Genomic DNA, 20,218 nt, shown 5'->3' with positions numbered 1-20,218 from the left:
TGAAACTTGAAGATGCATAGTTATATTTTCTACTGAATGATACTGATTTATTTACTACAAATAATTGAGAATTTTTGTTTTAGTGACAGGTTAGATCTGTGATAGATTGCAGATGAAGAGTTTCTCCAAAACAGGTAAGCTTCATCCTGTATTAGTAACGTAAAAAGGGTCAAGAGCTTATTCCCTTCAAGTTTTCTGTTCGTGAACTACAATTCCAATTAACTTTCAAAGCATCACTATATAGTTACAAATAGATTTAGTTTGGTTTTAACCAATTTGTGTGTCTCTAGATATATTCTTTTGGTTTAGCTTGAGCATGTGAGGTATTGATTTGGTTTGATTGTCTTTAGATTCAGGGAAGAGGATGAGGAGATGTATACCTGGTGTGATACAATGAAATTGAACTTTGAAGGTTCAACCACACAAGCATCAAGGAAAAAACAAGAATACACAACTCAGGTTCAAAGGTTAACTGTGGATTATATCCTCATTTTATAACAAAAATATGTTACCTGATCCTTTTGGTTTTCTGTTTTCGGCATGTTTTCATGTTAACATACCTAAAGAAACAAAAAAAAATTTAGCAAGGTTAAAGGTTCTTTTGACAGTTAGAGACAAAACTGAAACATGTGATAGTTCACATATCAAATTCTTAGCTTATGTTTTTATTGTTGGTGAAATCACATGTTTTAAGTAATTTGTGGGTTGTCAGACATGATAGGGTAAAAGAAACTGTAACATTTGAAAATTTTACGCCAAATTTAAACTTTTCAAGCATAAATAAAACCAAATAGTAATTGTTAAAAAAATGTTTTCAATTCATTATTCAATCAGAGTGTCCCAAAAGCCAGATCATAAGGATGAGGAGTGGTACAGTCACGCCTTCTCTTTTCCATGAACTCCTAAGGTACCTGAAACAGTAAACTAAAAACTGTAAGCCCGAGGGCTTAGTGAGCTACCCCCAAAATACCAATACCACACTGATAATACCATATCTCTAATAACCAATTAATCAACACGCATACTGGGCCATCGGCTTGACTGGACCGCCCTACAGGGCCTACAGTCCAACTGGATCTACATCGAGCCTTCGGCATGACTGGACCGCCACATGGGACTACAGTCTTCCCGGACAGCTCCTAGGGTGTGTTGGCCTTCAGCACAAAGCATGACCGCCTCAACCCATGCAACAAGAAAATAACCATGTGCACATAAAAAACATTTACTGGCGTATACATAACATCAAACATATCTATCTCACTGATTACCAAACATAGCAATCTCTCATAACTAGAGCACCGACCTAGCAGGTCACTAACATATCAATCCCTACGGATCATAAGAACATAGCATACAGTCTATCCTGATTCTGATCAAACGAATCATATCCACATGTAGCATACCATAACGATAACAACTAAAGGGTCAGCCTTGGTGCCTTAGACCCTATCGATATACTGAGGATAACTCACCTTGTAGATGTCGACTCGGAAGATAAACTCCAACTCTTGGGTCACTTGACGTAGGCTCCACCACCTATTACCATAGTACAATATACTCATAAGTCCTTAACCTTATAAGGTACTACATAACCCACTAGTAAACCCCTGACCAAGGTCAAATTCCTCCATCAAGGTCAACAGTCCATGTTGACCTTAACTCGCCGAGCACCCTCGGTTACTCGCCAAGTTCCTTGAAGCACTATCCAACTCGCCGAGTCATCGAGGTGACTCATCGAGTTCCTCCGATTCTTGATCACACTTTTAAGCCACCCGTCGAGTCTCCTTCTTGCAACTCGACGGATACCCACACATACATAATCCTTGAGAAAACTTATCCGACTCAGTGAGTTGTTCATATAACTCACCGAGTCTGTGACAATCTTCATCGGACTCGCCGAGTTGCTCATCCAACTTGTCGAGTTCAAGGCCATCTTCATACGACTCGCCGAGTTCCTTCAGCCCTTAAGCCACACAGACTAATTAAAGCCATGCAATGGCTCCAAATTATAGATCCAAGCTTCTAGAGCATGCTTTTCATGTAAAGTTGCAAACTTTACGTGTATGCATGGCTAAAAAGGCTCCTAATGGCAATTCTAAGCTCTTAATGGGGTTTTATGCACAAGGAGGGTTTCAATCACCCCATACTCGCAACTTTATGACTCTAGGACTAAGGAAGGGTCCAGATCTCAAGTTACAACTTCAGATCTAGCCGATAGCTCCCCATATCAACTCAAAATCCATAAAACCCTAAAACTCCAGAAGATGCTAGCTGAGGTAAGTTCTGCTTCCCACACCTTCCTTGATTCAACTCCTTTGCTCTTCAAGCATTTCCCTCCTAGACAACCTTCTTTCCAAGGCTTAAATCACACGAAGAAGAGTACCACACGAATTTGTGTTTCACTGAGCTTCTCAAAGACTATAAAGAGGCCAAGGGAGGCTGAGGCCCCTTTAAATAGGGTGCAAAACCCCGGGATTTAGGGTTTCATCTGTCAGCTCCTACTCATCAAGTCCCTTCATGGACTCGGTGAGTAGGTCACTAAACATGCGTGTCAAACCTGTTGCTACTCGACGAGTAGGGCAACCAAATCGTCGAGTAAGCCTTGAAACCAATTAAATTCTTATTTAAACGATACCTAGGTATCGGGGCGTTAAAATTCTACCCCACTTGAACTAGACTTCGCCCTTGAAGTTTGCTGGAATAAACAATGTCGGGTAATGATCACGCATCTCTGACTCCAACTCCCATGTCCACTCGAATCCCCTCCGATGTTCCCATTGCACCTTCACCAAGGGTATTTCCTTATTCTGAAGGATATTCTTCTTCCTTTCCAAAATGGCCACATACCTTTCCACATAGTTCAGGCGGACGTCGACCTGAATATCATCCAGTCATACCACTGCCTCCTAGTCTATAATACACTTCCGCAATTGCGAAACATGGAATGTGCTATGGATCCGGCTAAGCTCCTCCGGGAGCTCCAACCTGTAAGCCACCTTGCCAACCCTGTCAATGATCCTGAACGGCCTAATGAAGCAGGGAACTAATTTTCCCCTCTTTCTGAAATAGATCACACCCTTCTAGGGTGAGACTTTCAGAAGTACCATGTCACCCACCTGAAATTCCAACTCCAATCGGCGTCTGTCGGCATAACTCTTCTACCGACTTTGAGCGGTCTGCAAACGCTGTCTAATATGCTGTATCTTTTCGGTAGTCTGTAGAACTACCTCTGTCCGCCCCATTACCCTGTGCCCAATCTCACCCCAGTAGACTGGGGTTCTACACTTCCGACCATACACCAACTCGAAAGGCGGGGCGCCAATACTGGAATGATAGTTGTTGTTGTAGGCGAACTCTACAGGTGGTAGGTGGGAATCCCAACTCCCACCAAAATCAATAACGCACGCCCTCAACATATCCTTGAGGGTATGGATGGTCCGCTCACTCTGCCCATCTATTTGCGGATGGAAATCTGTACTAAAATGCAGTCGCGTACCCAGTTCCTCATGGAACTTTTGCCAAAAAGGGAGGTAAACCTGGCATTCCGATCGGAAACGATTGAAACTAGAACCCCATGGCGAGAGACAATCTCGCTGACATACATGTCGGCCAATTTCTCTGCCGATGAACTCTCTCGTATGGCCAAGAAATGGGCACTCTTGGTCAATCGATCCACAATGGCCTAAATAACATCAAACCCCTTCACCATCCTCGACAACTTTGTAATGAAATCAATCGTGATCTGCTCCCATTTCCACATGGGAATCTCCAGAGGCTGCAGCTTGCCATGTGGCCTCTGATGCTCGGGCTTAACCATCCTACAGGTCAAGCACCTCTCAACATACCCAACAATTTCTCGCTTCATTCCGGGCCACCAATAACTCAAACTCAAATCACGATACATCTTGGTGGCCCTTGGATGAATAAAAAAAATGAGACTTATGAGCCTCCCCCATTACTGTCTACCGAACCCATCCAGACATCGGAACCCATACCCGATCGTATCGAGTAAATAACCCGTAGCTATCCTGAACAAATCGGGCGCTCTCACCCATAATTCTCTCCAACTTTCAGTTCTTTGCTCTCATACCCTCAACCTGAGCATCCCTAATCAAGCTCACAAGTGGGGAATCCACTGCTATCCTCATACACCTTGTTGGGGTAGAAGACCCAACTGACTTGCGACTCAAAGCATCCGCAACCACATTCGCTTTACCAGGATGGTAAAGGATCTCACAATCATAGTCCTTGACCACATCCATCCACCTACGCTGCCTCATATTCAGGTTCGGCTGATCCATGATGTGTCTCAAACTCTTGTGATCCATGTATATAGTGCAATGGACACCGTACATATAATGCCTCCAAATCTTGAGAGAGAATACCACCGCTCCCAACTCCAGATCGTGCGTAGGGTATCTCGTCTCATGCGGCTTCAACTGTCGTGATGCATAGGCTACCACTCGTCCTCTCTGCGTGAGGACTGCCCCTAAGCCCGTGATGGACGCATCACAAAACACTACAAAGTCCTCAACTCCCTCGGGGAGTGTCAACACTGGCGCCTCACATAAACACCGTCGGAGGGTCTCAAATGCCCTCTGCTGCTCAGGGATCCACTAGAAATCCACCCCCTTCCTCGTAAGATGGGTGAGGGGTACTGCGATCTTGGAGAATTCTCGAATAAATCTCTGGTAGTACCCTGCTATGCCCAAGAAACTCCTGATGTATGAGGGAGATTCGGAGTCTCCCACTGCATAACCTCCTCCACCTTGGTCGGATTGACCAAAATCCCCTCCTGGTTAATGAGATGTCTGAGGAACTGAACCTCTCGTAACCAAAACTCACACTTCGAGAACTTAGCATACAACAGTTCTCGCTGCAGGACCTCTAACAGCTCGCTGAGATGCTCCTCGTGCTGCTCTCGGGTCTTGGAATACACCAAGATATCATCTATGCACATAATGGATGAGCGATCGAGCATCGATCTGCAAACTCGGTTCATCAAATCCATGAACATTGCTGGCACATTGGTGAGCCCAAACGACATCACCACAAACTCGTAATGACCATAACGAGTCGGAAAAGCAGTCTTATCTATGTATTCCTCACTCACCCTGACCTGGTGATATCCTGACCTCAAATCAATCTTGGAAAACCAATATGCACCCTGCAGGTGATCCAAAAGATCATCTATCCTAGGGAGTGGATAATGGTTCTTCACCGTTAACTTGTTCAGCTCCCTATAGTCAATGCACATCCTGTGAGAACTATCCTTCTTCCTGACGAAAAGGATCGGTGCTCACCATGGTGAACTTCTCGGATGAATACACTGTTTCCCCAGCAACTCCTGCAACTGATATAATAGGTCCTACATCTCAGGCGGTGCCAGATGGCATGGTGCCCTAGCAATAGGGGCCGCACCCGGTGCTAGATCAATCCTGAACTCAACCTGCCTCTCCGGAGGCACTCCGGGTAACTCCTCCGGAAACACATCAGGAAACTCTCTAATTACAAGGAACTACGAAACTGAGGGTTGATCCCTAACCCACGTATCCACCACATGCGCTAAATAACTGGCACACCCATGATGTATATACTGTCGAGCCCTGGCCTCAGAACAAAACCCTGATCCCATCCTAGTGCCCTCGCCATTGAGCCTTGAGAGGGGTAAAATGGTCTTTTACCCTCCTGAGAGTGTTAAGAGAGGGAATGGTCTAGCCTTGGGAAATGTGTTGATGCTGAGTGTTTATTTCGTATGACTTGGCGGAGGCTAGATCCCATTTCCACGCAGTCCGAGATTTCTGAGTTACCGAGTTACGCGAGGTGAGTATTCTCACTATACTTTACCTAGAGTGGTAATTAGAGTTATGTGATAGAGTATTTTGTATGCTATTTATATGATGTGATACACTGCATTATTTCTATGTGATTTATGCTATGTATGTTTCAGAGTTTAAAGAGTTAGGACCGGAAGGTCCATAGAGTTAGGACCAGAGGGTCCACAGAGTTATGGGACTGGAGGGTCCCACTGAGACACATTGACCAAGAGGGTCAAACAGAGTTATAGCCTCGAGTGGCTAATATGTGTTGTATATGGTACTTTGGGGAACTCACTATTCATTTATGCTTACAATTGTTGTGTTATGTGTTTCAGGTACTAGCGAGGACCGTGGGAAGGCGCCGACGTGACCCGTACACATCAGAGAAGGGATTTTGATTTTGTGATCTTGGGATATGTTATGTTTTGATAACTATTGTTGAATACTTTTGAGAATATTTTTACATAAATTTGGTTGTTGAAAAATGAAAATTTTGTTTTGAAAATCTCATCGTTACAAGTTGGTATCAGAGCCTTAGTTTGAGGGATTCGGATGCACCTTCGGGTGTATTTGAACTCAAACTGAGGATTTGAGAGATGGGATGCATGACCCGATTGCTGCGATGAGATGGATCTATGACATCGAGGGATGTTTCTATACGTGTTCTTGTCCAGAGCACTTGAGGGTACAATTCTCTCTGAAACAGGTCCGCTTGTGAGCGAAGGATTGGTGGAAGTTCGTGACGGCGAGCTTCACTCTGGCAGAGAATTCTGAGGTGACCTGGGAGAGGTTCACCGTGATGTTCAGAGACGAGTATGTTCCCCCAGTGGAGAGGGAACCGTTGATTCAGGAGGTCTTGACCCTCAAGCAGGGTACTGATTCTATTACAGTTGTTACCAGGAAGTTTCATGAGAGGGTGATGTTTTGCCCTGAGCAGGTGTGTCTACTGAGTAGGCTCGCATGAGCCGGTATCTGAGTGTTCTGAGGAGAGATATTCGGGACTTCGTGGTGAACTCGACTTACCAGACATTTGCTGAGCTCCAGGTAAATAACCGGAAGAGGGAGATTGAGTTGGAGACTCAGGCCAGGGAGGAGGCCGAGTCACAGAGGATGGATTGGTGGCCGGCTTAGTCTCAGCCGGCAGCCAAGCGGGCCAATCCTGCTGATTCGAGATCTTGGAGCGCGAAGGGCTGCACTTGTGGGAAGTGCGGCAAGAGTCACGAGGGGTGGTGTCGGGCAGGAGTATGCTACAAGTGCGGGAAGGAGGGGCATATTGCGAGGGATTGCCCCAAGGGATTTTCGGTTTGCTTCCATTGCAACCAGACCGGCCATCGGAAGGCCGAGTGCCCTCAGCTACTTCAGGGATCAGTACAGGGATCTGCGCCTGCTGCTAGGGCAATCGAGGTTCAACCAACAAAGGTCAAGGCGCCGAAGGCTTGCGGGAGAGCCTTCCAGTTGAGAGCGGAGGAGGTCCGTGCAGCACCCGACCTTGTGGCTGGTATGTATTCTTCTCTATTTGTTTGAGTTTGAGATATTATGCTTATATTATGTTATGCGTAGGTACCTTTCTTGTGAATTCTGTACCTGCCTTAGTGATATTTGACTCGGGAGCGAGTCGCTCTTTTGTGTCATTAGCTTTTAGTCGTCATATCAGTATTTGTCGAGAGGCATTGAGTCGACCTCTGCGAGTTTCTATAGCTAACGAGCGAGCAGTGTATGCCACGGAGGTGATTCGAGGATGTAGACTTAAGATCTTCGGTGTGAGGTTCCCGATCGATCTAGTCCCGATTGCGATGGGGGACGTATGTGTCATAGTGGGCATGGATTGGTTGAGCAAATTTGGAGCTATTATAGACTACGAGCATCAGTTGGTGACGATTCGAGACTCTAGTGGAGGAGTAACTACGGTGTACAGTGAGGGTACCCGTCTTGAGTCAGCATTTTGTTCGACTGCTAGGGCGAGACAGAGTTTACAGCAAGGCTGTAGGGGATTTGTGGCCTATGTGATGGACATGTGAGTGGCCGCTGGGAGGCCAAGTTTGATTGATGAGGTCCCGATTGTGCAGGAGTTCCATGATGTTTTCCCCGAGGAGTTGTCCCAAGAGGCATATGGAGTTTCGTATCAACTAGGTACCGGGGGCGGCACCTATTGCCAAGGCACCCTATCACCTTGCGCCGCCCGAGATGCTGGAGTTATCCTTGCAGCTTCAGGAGCTGCTGGGAAAAAGGTTTATTAGACTGAGTAGCTCACCTTGGGGAGCGCCGATCCTTTTTGTCAAGAAGAAGGATGGTTCACACCGGATGTGTATTGATTACCGGGAGTTGAACAAGCTGACAGTCAAGAACCGTTATCCGTTACCGAGGATCGACGATCTGTTCGATCAGTTGCAGGGAGCGTCTTGGTTCTCCAAGATAGACTTGAGGTCGGGATATCACCTGATGAGGGTTCGGGATGAAGATATCCAGAAGACAACGTTCAGGACTCGTTACGGGCATTACGAGTTCGTGGTGATGCGTTTCGGGCTCACCAATGCACCAGCAACGTTCATGGATCTCATGAACAGGGTGTGCAGGCCGATGTTGGATCGTTCGGTGATCGTATTCATCGATGATATCTTGGTGTATTCGAGATCCAGAGAGCAGCATGAGGAGCATTTGAGGAAGATCATCAGATTTCTGAGATCGGAGAGGCTTTACACCAAATTATCCAAGTGTGATTTTTGGTTACGGGAGGTCCAGTTGCTAGGGCACCTCGTTAACCAGAAGGGGATATTAGTCGATCCAGCAAAGATCGAGACGGTGATGAGTTGGGAGGTGCCGAGGTCACCTACCGAGATTAAGAGTTTCCTTGGGTTAGCTGGTTATTATCAGAGATTTATCAGGGATTTCTCTAAGATCGCTGTGCCACTCCCCAAGTTGACCCAGAAGGGTGTTGCCTTTTTATGGGGACCGGAGCAGCAGACCTCTTTTGAGACACTTCGCCAGAGATTGTGCGAAGCTCTGGTGCTCGCACTCCTGGAAGGGATGGAGGATTTTGTGGTGTACTGTGATGCATCGATATCAGGGTTGGGAGCGGTGTTTATGCAGAGGGGGCATGTGATCGCATATGCATCGAGGCAGCTGAAACCTCATGAGTCGAGGTATCCCACCCAAGATCTAGAGTTGGGGGCAGTGGTGTTCGCCCTTAAAATCTGGTGTCACTATCTGTACGGGGTTTGGTGTACTATATACACGGACCACAAGAGTTTGAAGTATTTGATGGATCAGCACAACCTGAATATGCACCAGAGGAGATGGCTGGATGTAGTGAAGAATTACGACTGCGAGATCTTGTACCACCCAGGCAAGGCTAATGTTGTAGCTGATGCCCTGAGCCGTAGGGCAGAGGGCGCCTCGATACGAGATGTTTGCGTGAGATTGACAGTGATGACTCCGGTATGGGATACCATTCGAGGGGACTAGGCAGAGGCCATAAGACCGGAGAACCACAAGAGGGAGCGAGTGATCGAGTAGGTATCGGAGTTTGTTGTCGATAATCGAGGACTTATGACCTTTCAGGGTCGGGTTTGGGTACCGTTTGTGGGTGGAATGTGTACCGTCTTGATGGAGGAGGCACATAGATTGAAGTTCTCGATCCACCCCGGGGCCACTAAGATGTATTTGGACCTGAAGAAGGAGTATTGGTGGCCCTGTATGAAGAGGGATGTTGCATGGTTTGTAGAGAGGTGCTTGACCTGTCGCAAGGTTAAGGCCGAGCAACAACATCCGTATGGTAAGTTGCAGCTGTTAGAGATTCCTGAGTGGAAGTGGGAACAGATCACCATGGATTTTATCACCAAATTGCCGAGGACTACCAGGGGTGTCGATGCAATTTGGGTGATTGTTGAAAGGTTGACGAAGAGAGCTCACTTCCTTGCCATCAGTGAGAGCTCTTCCGCGGAGAGGCTGGCAGAGTTGTATGTTACGGAGGTAGTATCGCGGCATGGAGTACCGATCTTGATCGTCTCAGATCGAGATGTGCGTTTCACTTCTAGATTCTGGTAGAAATTTCATGAGAAATTGGGTACGAGGCTGCATTTTAGTATCGTATACCACCCACATACCGACGGGCAGAGCGAGCGGACGATGTAGACGCTCGAGGACATGCTTCGGGCATGTGTACTGGATTTCGGCGGGAGTTGGGACACGTATTTGCCCTTGGCTGAGTTTTCCTATAACAACAACCATCACTCAAGCATTGGAATGCCACCCTTTGAGCTGTTGTATGGAAGGAGGTGTCGTACCCCCATTTGCTAGGGCGAGGTAGGGCAACATGTGATGGGTAGTACAGAGATAGTGCTTCAGACGATAGAGCAGATGTGGCAGGTCAGATAGAGGTTATTGACCACACAGAGTCGCCAGAAGAGTTATGCGGATAGGCGATGATCCGAACTCGAGTTCCAGGTCGGTGATTTTGTGCTCCTGAAGGTATCTCCTTGGAAAGGAGTGATCTGTTTCAGAAAAAGGGGCAAGCTGGGACCCCGGTATATTGGGTCGTTTAGAGTGATCGCAAGGGTGGGCAAGGTAGCGTATCGCTTGGAGCTACCTGCGGAGTTGGACCAGATTCATGATACCTTCCACGTGTCGCAGTTGAGGAAGTGTATAGTCGATGAGTCGTCAGTGGTACCATTAGAGGATATCCAGGTGGACGCGGGTCTAAATTATGCTGAGAAGCTGATCGTGATCTTGGATCAAAAGATCAAGGTTCTGAGGAGCAAGGAAATGCACCTGGTGTAGGTCCAGTGGCAACATGGGAAAGGGTCTGAGCTGACCTGGGAGCTGGAGTCGGAGATGCGGGAACAACATCCGGAGTTGTTCACAGCATGAGACTTTAAGGTCAAAGTCTGGTTCTAGTGGGGGAGAATTATAACATCCCGAAATTCAGGTAAGCCTTATGACCCTTCTACTTTGACAGATGGCAAGTTGAGTCCTTTAAAGTTTGATGTGCACAAAAGTACCCACTAATTTTAATATTTATAACCTAACAAACTTAGACTATCTATGCACTTATAGGCAGTGTACCTAGTCAGATTACAGTATAGCTTAGGTAATTCGGGTGTCGATCACAGGGAACGGTGTTACTAATTAATCTACTTACTATTAAATTAACCTAATTTATTAACAAATTTAATAAGGGGTTTTATCTGATTTTACAAGATCAGATGAACTTAAATCAAATTCAATAAAAACACACTCTTGCTTAGTTGAATCCACTTCTCCCTTATGGCTAGCTAATGATCACGGGTTATTAAGTTGGTTTTTAGTTATATTAGTAATTTAGTTCTATCTTACCAATAAGTAACTAATTCATGTCAAACCATGTATGTTCACACATAATTAAACACAGAACTAATTATGAATGTAAATATGCTATGTAAGATTTGTTGTATAAACGCAATTATGGTCACAATTCACGTTCTCTAGCACAGCTAAGATTTATTCAGTCTAATTACTAACTAAGATTGGTCAATCCTAGCTCTAACAATTCAATGTTCACTAAATTATTAGGTAAACAGGTTCATGCAGTTTCATGGTCACTAAGCTACACAGAACATGCAATCAAACAATTAGATAAACAAATAATGACATGCTAGGTCATACAAATCAAACACGAGCAATTTTTTACCAACTCAAATTAATCCATAAACATATAACTATTCATAAGTTCAAAGCTTCATCTAGCTAAGCAAGAGTAGCTAGATTCAGCTGCTCATCATAGTAATTAAACTAACACAGCTAAAACTAATGAAAGACATGTTCATAATTAACTAAAATATAAAACTTTACTTCTTTTGGTGTTGAAATCCCTCTTCCAGGACCTTTCTTTTGCTCTGAAACGTCTCCTGGAACTCTTTTTCTTCTGCCAAAAGTCCCTCTATTCGTAAAGGTCAAGGATCTATATAATTGCTGATATCCATAAATTCACGTCGTGAATAATCATAAATTCACATCGTGAGTCGTAGATAACCGTGCCCGTCAAGGATTTCTTCACCCGCGTACATATCTTCTAGAACCAACGATTCACGTCGTGAATCCTTTAATTCTCATGTCGTGAATAACCTTTTCTCCAGATTTACTTCACTTTTACTCTTCTAATTCCCAAAGTTTCTTTCTTTAACGTTTTCAGTCCCCTTTTCTTCAAAATGTCTTCTTTTTTGGCTGTAAACAACATTTAAGCTCATAAGTACCATTATTCTAAACAAATTACCGACTTTTTAATAAAAATGTACTTAAATATTTCCTAAAAATAAGTATAAATATGACAATATCAAAATACCCCACACTTAGGCTTTGCTTGCCCTCAAGCAAATTTAAACTAACATTACATTGAACAATCCGACTCTAATTCAGCCATTATGCCAAGACCTCAACGCATGCATTTGTGTCTAAAATTTTCCTAAAGTACCCCCCATACTTTAAATACTCACAATCTTCATAAACACTTGCCCACTTTTTCCGAACAATGCTCATTTTATGCAACCCTCCGAATCCATCCGCAGAAAACCTTCTAACCTCAAGGTATTTTTAGTTGACCAACCTAAGCATACATAATCTAGAATTACAACTTTTCGATACCACTATGGAGCTCTTTTGGAATTCTTTAATTCTTTGACATCTGATCTTTGATTTCTTTGAATTCATCACCTTATTCGATTTGATTTCTTGGTATCTTCAACTTTTTGGATTTCTTGGAATTTTGATCTTTTGATCTTCACTTTATTTGCTCCAAAATTCTTCAAACTTTTTCGTAATTCTCTCTTTTTTTTTTTACATGTACCTCTCTTTTTTCACTCAAAACCTACATGCTTAAGCAGAGGCGCTCAACCTCAACCTTTATTGGTTAATGATACTAATTTTCCTGGATACATTTCAGGTTTAGGCTGCTAAACATATTGCATCCTTCAAACCAAGCGAGGTTATGTTTTTGTTCCATGATTTCACTAAAATAAGGGAGGCCACAAATGCACTATAACGCATATTGGCTCAACTAAACATTTGAACTTTCATCGGATCATCCAGCATAATACTAGCAATTATAGCTCAAACTATTATTACTAGATTCAATTATTAAAAATTTGAAATTTTCAAAATTTTCAATCTTTACTATTATATGATTTTCTAGCAATTTACTTCTTCTACCCCTACCCCACACTTATTTCATACAATGCCCTCATTGTATGCATCAAAGTTAAAAAAAAAAAAAAAAAAAAAAAAAAAAAAAAAAAAAACCCTTAAAGAAAAGGGAGAAAAAAAAAGAACAAACTCCCCTGGGAAAGTGGCGTGAAGATCTCCAAAAGTGCGGGAAACGTGCATCTTGAATATGGACTCCAAAAATAGAAACTTGATTCTTGAACTCGCGAAATAAGGAGTGTACCGGCAAAACATGAAATCGAGCCTTCAATCATCTTCAAATATGGTGTAAGTCTCCAAAAGTAGAATGACCAATGTGGGAAAGCATACGCCACATTGCATGGTGGTAAAAAAAAAATGAACCAAAATAATCTTGAATATATTGACAAGAAGAACAGCATCAACCCATAGAAGATTAAAATGTCAAGGGCCTTGAATCTCGTAAAAATCTAATATTCACGACGTGAGTGTAGAATAATTCACGACGTGAAATCGAACTGAACGTATCCTAAGAACCTCCTGATAACCGACTCACGACGTGAATTAGAAATGTTCACGTCGTGAGAACTGGACAAGTAGAAAACATTGCTCAATCCTTCTTCTAATGTCTTAATGTATTAAGACTCTTCCAAAGTCATCAGTTTATGACTCATTCGCTGACACTCCACTCCATTAACTCACCCCAAACTTATTTTGAAAATATGGGTCTCGACTCTCGGAATTAAACACTCCCAGCTAAAAACGTACGCATTCATAACTCGCTATCCCTCCTAAGCACTCCGTAGCAATTTCTGAGAAACAATCAACAACGAAGAATAAAAGTAACATAATATTCAAAGTAGTTCTTACAATCCCATAAAACAAACTAAAAAAAACAAACTAAACACAAATCAAACAAAATAAATAACGATCAATCATCCTCCTCATTTTCATGCGCTCCACTGGTAGCAGCTCTATCACCTCCACGACCACCATACTCCGACCATCGTGGGCAAATCGGGTAATGATACCCTAAATGAGGCGGCTGCTCCACCCCAAGATGCCGAACCACATTTTCCATCGTGCTGCCTATCCAATTCACACTCAACGATAACTGGTCAAAGTAACCAGCCATATCACCCCCAAAAGGTGCACCAACCATGGAAGCAGGTGGGTGTATCGGCTGCCTGCGGTCTCCCCTTCCTCTCACGTTCCTGCGCCTCGGTCTCGGCTCTGGTGCAGGTTGATCGGCTGGCTGATCATCCTCATTTTCACCCTCAACATCTGATGGAACTATTCCCCAGTGCGATCCAAAATTTCTGACCACCCGCATAGTCTCCAAATATCCCATACCAAAGTCATGCTCGTCCACACACGTCATGGATCTAATAATATCGGGAACAATCAGATGATAAGAACGGGCCAAACGAGTAACAAAATGCCCCCCACAAATAGGGCTCCCAGGGCGCGAACTCGCGGCAGACCCAGCCAGAAAACGGGCTAGAAAATACGGGATGTTACAATAGACACCAGGCTATAAGATGCACTATAAGAAAAATAAGTTCTGCTTAGTCACTTTGTCTCCATGCCTCTTATGGTTGATGGAAAAGGTAATGAACCGGTGGAGTAAACGATAGATCGGGGACCGAATACTGCTCTCAGGAGATACTCCGGAATTAAACATCCCGGAGGCAATGTTATGCCAAAAAGAATATCCCGTGACACCCTCCGTATATCCTCTAGCAGCCCCTCCCAAAAACATGCCAAACTCGGGAGTCACAGCCTCCTGTCGATCATACAGTCCCACTCTCCAAGCAAACTCAACTAGGTTGCACTCCCGGTACTCACCCCCCAATCGAAATACCAACGCCTGTGGCCAATGTGGATCTTAGACCATTTCTTGAAACGTCACCGTTGCGAAAAACTCGACACAAAATTCCTTCTAGACCCGCTCTTGCACCCGGAACAAATTTTGCCAACCAGAACAGGTGAACGAATACCCATCTCCAATAAATGTCTTTGTCAAGAACGGGCCCACCCGGTCTACGAGCCCTACTTCCCTCAATCTTGTCCAATTGACTGTTGGAGCAACTGCAATTTCCCTGTTGTAAAGCCACCCCAATCTGTTGTTCCAACGGGTCAAAACATCACGGGCCGTCGTCGCGGGAAAATTGTAAAACGGGTGTAAACCCGCAACCCCAGCTGGATCCTCTCTTCTTGGAGCCATTCCTGCAAAAACACGAAAAAGAAACAGCCAAAACAAATACCCACAAATCAAACATTGAAGAAAAATGAATTCTGATTAGCCCCAGAATTCACGTCGTGAATCATGTACGATTCACGTCGTGAGTTCGCAACCACAAAAGGCAGAATCTTCACAATCGGGGAAAATCCAGTCAAAATATCCTTGGGTTTTACTCCTATACCACTTCCAAACACTTAGCATGAACATTCCAAGGTTATTTACGAACTGTAAAGAATTAATTTCGTCATTTAACAAACCCTAACCCTAAGTTCCTCTACTAGAACCAAAAATTAAACTTAATAATCAATAATCGGTACCTTTGGTGGAAGTATTACATAAGCACAATGGTAATTAGTAGAATTGTCGGCTAAATTCGCAGCAATGGGGACCAAGGGGGACCAATTTCTGTTTCCACTTCGTGAACAATAAACAAATGAAAGGGTTTACTGGTTTCCAGGGACTTAACATGTGGTCCCGTACTTTTAAACATTCACATCGTGAATTATATACAATTCACGTTGTGAATAGTGCCTGGGCTTAAGTTTGGGCCATGTACTCACGGACTGATCTTGGGCTTGCTAGTCTAATGGGTTAAGCCATATCATGGATTATGTGTCCGGTTCATTCACAATTTTTGAACTAAGTTCTTAATTACTACTACTTCCGTTTTAAGGTCCCCACATTTTGTTCTAATAGAGTTGGATGACTCGATCTAAGTTTTCAAAACTAAAATGCAAAAAGAAAGAGAAAAAAAAAATTCAAACCAAACTCGGGTTGCCTCCCGAGAAGCGCTTCTTTTTCTTGGAGTCCTGAGCTGGACTCCATGTCTCCTACGTTGAGTCTTCGGAAGAGTCCTCCACCAAGATCTTTTGTTCCTTGAACCGCCTATTGTAAGCTTGAACTCGCCTTTTATATGCCTTCTTTGAATTCTCCTTTTTAGCTTTTCCCTTTTCTTCAAGCTTGCGTTTTGTGCCCTTGGTTTCCTCCTTGTACTTTATGTCATTCTCTTCCTCTTTCACCACCGGCCTTGTTACTCTTGAAGTGACCTCCTCTTCATCACTTGTTATTTCCTCATCCTCTTTGCTTACCCAAGAAGGCGGGCTCTTGTAAGCTATGACTTCAATCAAATATGGAACAGATGCCTTTGGTTTTGTCCTCTTGACTTGATGAACTACCTTTATCTCTTCTTCCATAAGCTTTTCCAGTTCTTCTAGTTCATTCTATTCATTAATTGTGAACACCTCTTCTTTATTTTCTTGAAAGTCATCCTTTATCCCAAAGACTTCTTGTTCATCTCCAACCCTCAAAGTTAGCTTAGACTCGCGGATATCAACAAGGGCACCAGCAGTGTTGAGAAATGGCCGACCAAGGATTATCGGAACATCTGGATCTTCTTTCATGTCCAAGACTACAAAGTCTATCGGAAAAATAAATTTTCCAATTTTTACCAAAATATCCTCCACTATGCCTCGGGGTTGTGTCACCGAACGATTCGCCATGTGAATCTTCATTTTTGTAGTCTTCATTTTCTGAATCTCCAATTTTTGATAAAATGAAAAAGGCATCAGATTAATGCTAGCCCCAGAATCGGCTAAAGCATTAACCTTCATTTTATTCCCAAACTCACATGGAAGAGTGAGGCGTCCAGGATCCCCCCTCTTTTCTCGTGTTTCTCCCAACACAGCTTTTGAAGTTTGTTCACTTAGAATCACTGTAGACTGCTTCTTTAATTGCCTTCGAGTGTCTATCAAGTCTTGCAGTAATTTCTGGTTCTTGGGAGCTTTAGATAAGGACTCAACAAAGGGGGTATTAATCGAGATCCCCTTCACATGCTTGACAAACTCTCTATGCTCTCTCTCTAGTGGACTAAGGGTGGCTTGGGAAGGAAAAGGCAAATTCGGCTCATAAACCGAACTGACTGCATAATTTTTCCGTTCATGACGGGCCCACGTCGTGAACATATAAGGTTCACGTCGTGAATTCTCGAACTCAGCAGCTTCATGATTTTTGAGCTTGATCTTCTTCATCTTTTGATCGGCCTTTCGTGGTTCTTCGTCCAATGCTTCCAAGAACTCCGAGATGGCTTCTTCTTCGGTGTCTATGGCCATTACATGAGATTGGTTCTTTACTTCGGGATTCTTCGGGGACAATTTTTCATGAACTAGAGTTGCTAGTTGACCAAATTGTACTTCAAGGTTATGGATGGAGGCTTGCTGATTCTTTATCAAAGTTTGTTGTTCCAGAATAGCAGAATCAGTGGCATCGTGTCACTTTTCCGATGCTTCCATAAACTTCATTAAAATGGTCTCTAGGTTGGGTTTCTTCTCGGCTGGTGGCTGCTCCTTTTGATAGAGGCCTCGACCTGTCTGCCTATACTTCTCTTCTTTTTGCTTCTTATACTCCTCATATGGCAGCCACTCCTTCTTCGGTTTCCTCCAGTCCTCATCAAATTTATCCCCACTAGAGTAGCATACTTGAGCCTTTCTGTTCCCATAATCATCTACATTGCAGTCCCTTGTCAAGTGTGGACCACTGCATCTCTCGCAACCCACTCTTATGGCATGTATCGATTGGTCCATCTGTGTTATCCTGCGGTCCATATTATTTAACATGGCCATGACCGCTGCTATTTCTTCAGTTTGGGACCCTCATCCACCTTTGATTCCTTCTTGCCTCGGGTTGTGGTATTCGCGGGAGTGTTTCGCGAATTCTTCAATTAGCTCCTTGACCTCCCTTGGATTTTTCTTTGTCAAAGGTCCTTAAGAATCAAGGAGTTGTCTCGTCATCACGTTGACCCCATCATAAATGATTGACATCTCTTGCTGCATATTTAGGTCATGTTGTGGGCAATTTCTAAGTAAGCCCTTGTACCGCTCCCATGCTTCGTATAATGACTCCCCCGGCTGTTGCTCAAAGTTGGCTATTGCCTTCTTGAGTTTGGCTATCTTGGATGGCGGGCAAAACTGATCCAGGAATTTCTCACGCATTTGAGCCCAAGTGGTGATTGTACCCGGTGGGAGTGCTTTTAACCACACCTTAGCAGCTCCTTTGAAAGTGATGGGAAGCATCCTAAGCAAAACTGTGTTTCTGCTGACATGTGGGACATTGAAGTAGTCTGTAATGTCATTGACTTCATCTAGATGCTTAAAAGCATCTTCATGATCTTTCCCGAAAAATGGAATGTCCTTCAGGGCAGTCAATATGTGTCCGTTCAGCTCGAATGTGGCATTGGCAGGTATTGCGGGTCGGACTAATCCGGGACCCACATCTTCTCGGATCCGCTTCTTGTAAGCTCCCATGGACATTTCTTCAATTGCTGCCATCTTGTTCCTTGGCTCGTTCTCGGGTTCACTCGTGTGTTCTTCAAATTCTGGCTCGGTATCGCTTTCGGACTCGGTTTGCACGGGTGTATGATCCAAATGCTCAAGATTGCTCTCGTGCTTCGCTGATGAACTTGACTCTCCTATCTTCTTTCCCGACTTCCTAGAGAAGGCTGACTTCAATTCTTGCAAGGGCGTCTTTTTCTTGTGAATTGCAGACTCGGGATCTTCTAGTGGTGGAACCAATGGTGTGTTTGAGCCTCTGGTCATTAACTCCTGTAACTTGCTAAACTAAAACGTAAAACTGGACTAAAATAAGAAAAACTAAAAATGAACTCTCAGATTTCACGTCGTGAGTGTACTAAATCTCACGTCGTGAACGCTGTGACAAACAGAAAAAAAAATAAACTAAGATAAGCTAGCAAAATAAATAACCAATTAAACTTTCTGCTGATTTTATTCCATAAAAAAAAAGCGATTAATCTAATGCAACTAAATAAACTAATAATCTGCACCGTTCCCCGGCAACGGCGCCAAAAACTTGATGTGCACAAAAGTACCCACTAATTTTAATATTTATAACCTAACAAACTTAGACTATCTATGCACTTATAGGCAGTGTACCTAGTCAGATTACAATATAGCTTAGGTAATTCGGGTGTCGATCACAGGGAACGGTGTTACTAATTAATCTACTTACTATTAAATTAACCTAATTTATTAACAAATTTAATAAGGGGTTTTATCTGATTTTACAAGATCAGATGAACTTAAATCAAATTCAATAAAAACACACTCTTGCTTAGTTGAATCCACTTCTCCCTTATGGCTAGCTAATGATCACGGGTTATTAAGTTGGTTTTTAGTTATATTAGTAATTTAGTTCTATCTTACCACTAAGTAACTAATTCATGTCAAACCATGTATGTTCACACATAATTAAACACAAAACTAATTATGAATGTAAATATGCTATGTAAGATTTGTTGTATAAATGCAATTATGGTCACAATTCACGTTCTCTAGCACAGCTAAGATTTATTCAGTCTAATTACTAACTAAGATTGGTCAATCCTAGCTATAACAATTCAATGTTCACTAAATTATTAGGTAAACAGGTTCATGCAGTTTCATGGTCACTAAGCTACACAGAACATGCAATCAAACAATTAGATAAACAAATAATGACATGCTAGGTCATACAAATCAAACACAAGCAATTTTTTACCAACTCAAATTAATCCATAAACATATAACTATTCATAAGTTCAAAGCTTCATCTAGCTAAGCAAGAGTAGCAAGATTCAGCTGCTCATCATAGTAATTAAACTAACACAGCTAAAACTAATGAAAGACATGTTCATAATTAACTAAAATATAAAACTTTACTTCTTTTGGTGTTGAAATCCCTCTTCCAGGACCTTTCTTTTGCTCTGAAACGTCTCCTGGAACTCTTTTTCTTCTGCCAAAAGTCCCTCTATTCGTAAAGGTCAAGGATCTATATAATTGCTGATATCCATAAATTCACGTCGTGAATAATCATAAATTCACGTCGTGAGTCGTAGATAACCGTGCCCGTCAAGGATTTCTTCACCCGCATACATATCTTCTAGAACCAACGATTCACGTCGTGAATCCTTTAATTCTCACGTCGTGAATAACCTTTTCTCCGGATTTACTTCACT

General features: G+C 43.2%; 1 non-coding gene across 1 annotated transcript; it reads left to right on the top strand.

Annotated features, from left to right (window-relative positions):
• Positions 1-18,045: 18,045 nt before the first annotated feature.
• On the top strand, positions 18,046-18,152 carry LOC144998991 (small nucleolar RNA R71). The gene has a single exon (XR_013660521.1). It is a non-coding gene; the product is annotated as a small nucleolar RNA R71 (small nucleolar RNA).
• The last annotated feature ends 2,066 nt before the right edge of the window (positions 18,153-20,218 follow it).

The sequence above is a fragment of the Lactuca saligna genome, chromosome 5 (assembly GCF_052625555.1).
Source record: "Lactuca saligna cultivar CGN05327 chromosome 5, ASM5262555v1, whole genome shotgun sequence".
NCBI lineage: Eukaryota > Viridiplantae > Streptophyta > Magnoliopsida > Asterales > Asteraceae > Lactuca > Lactuca saligna.
The sequence above is the reverse complement of the archived record's forward strand: the minus strand, read 5'-3'. Positions and strand labels throughout refer to the sequence as shown.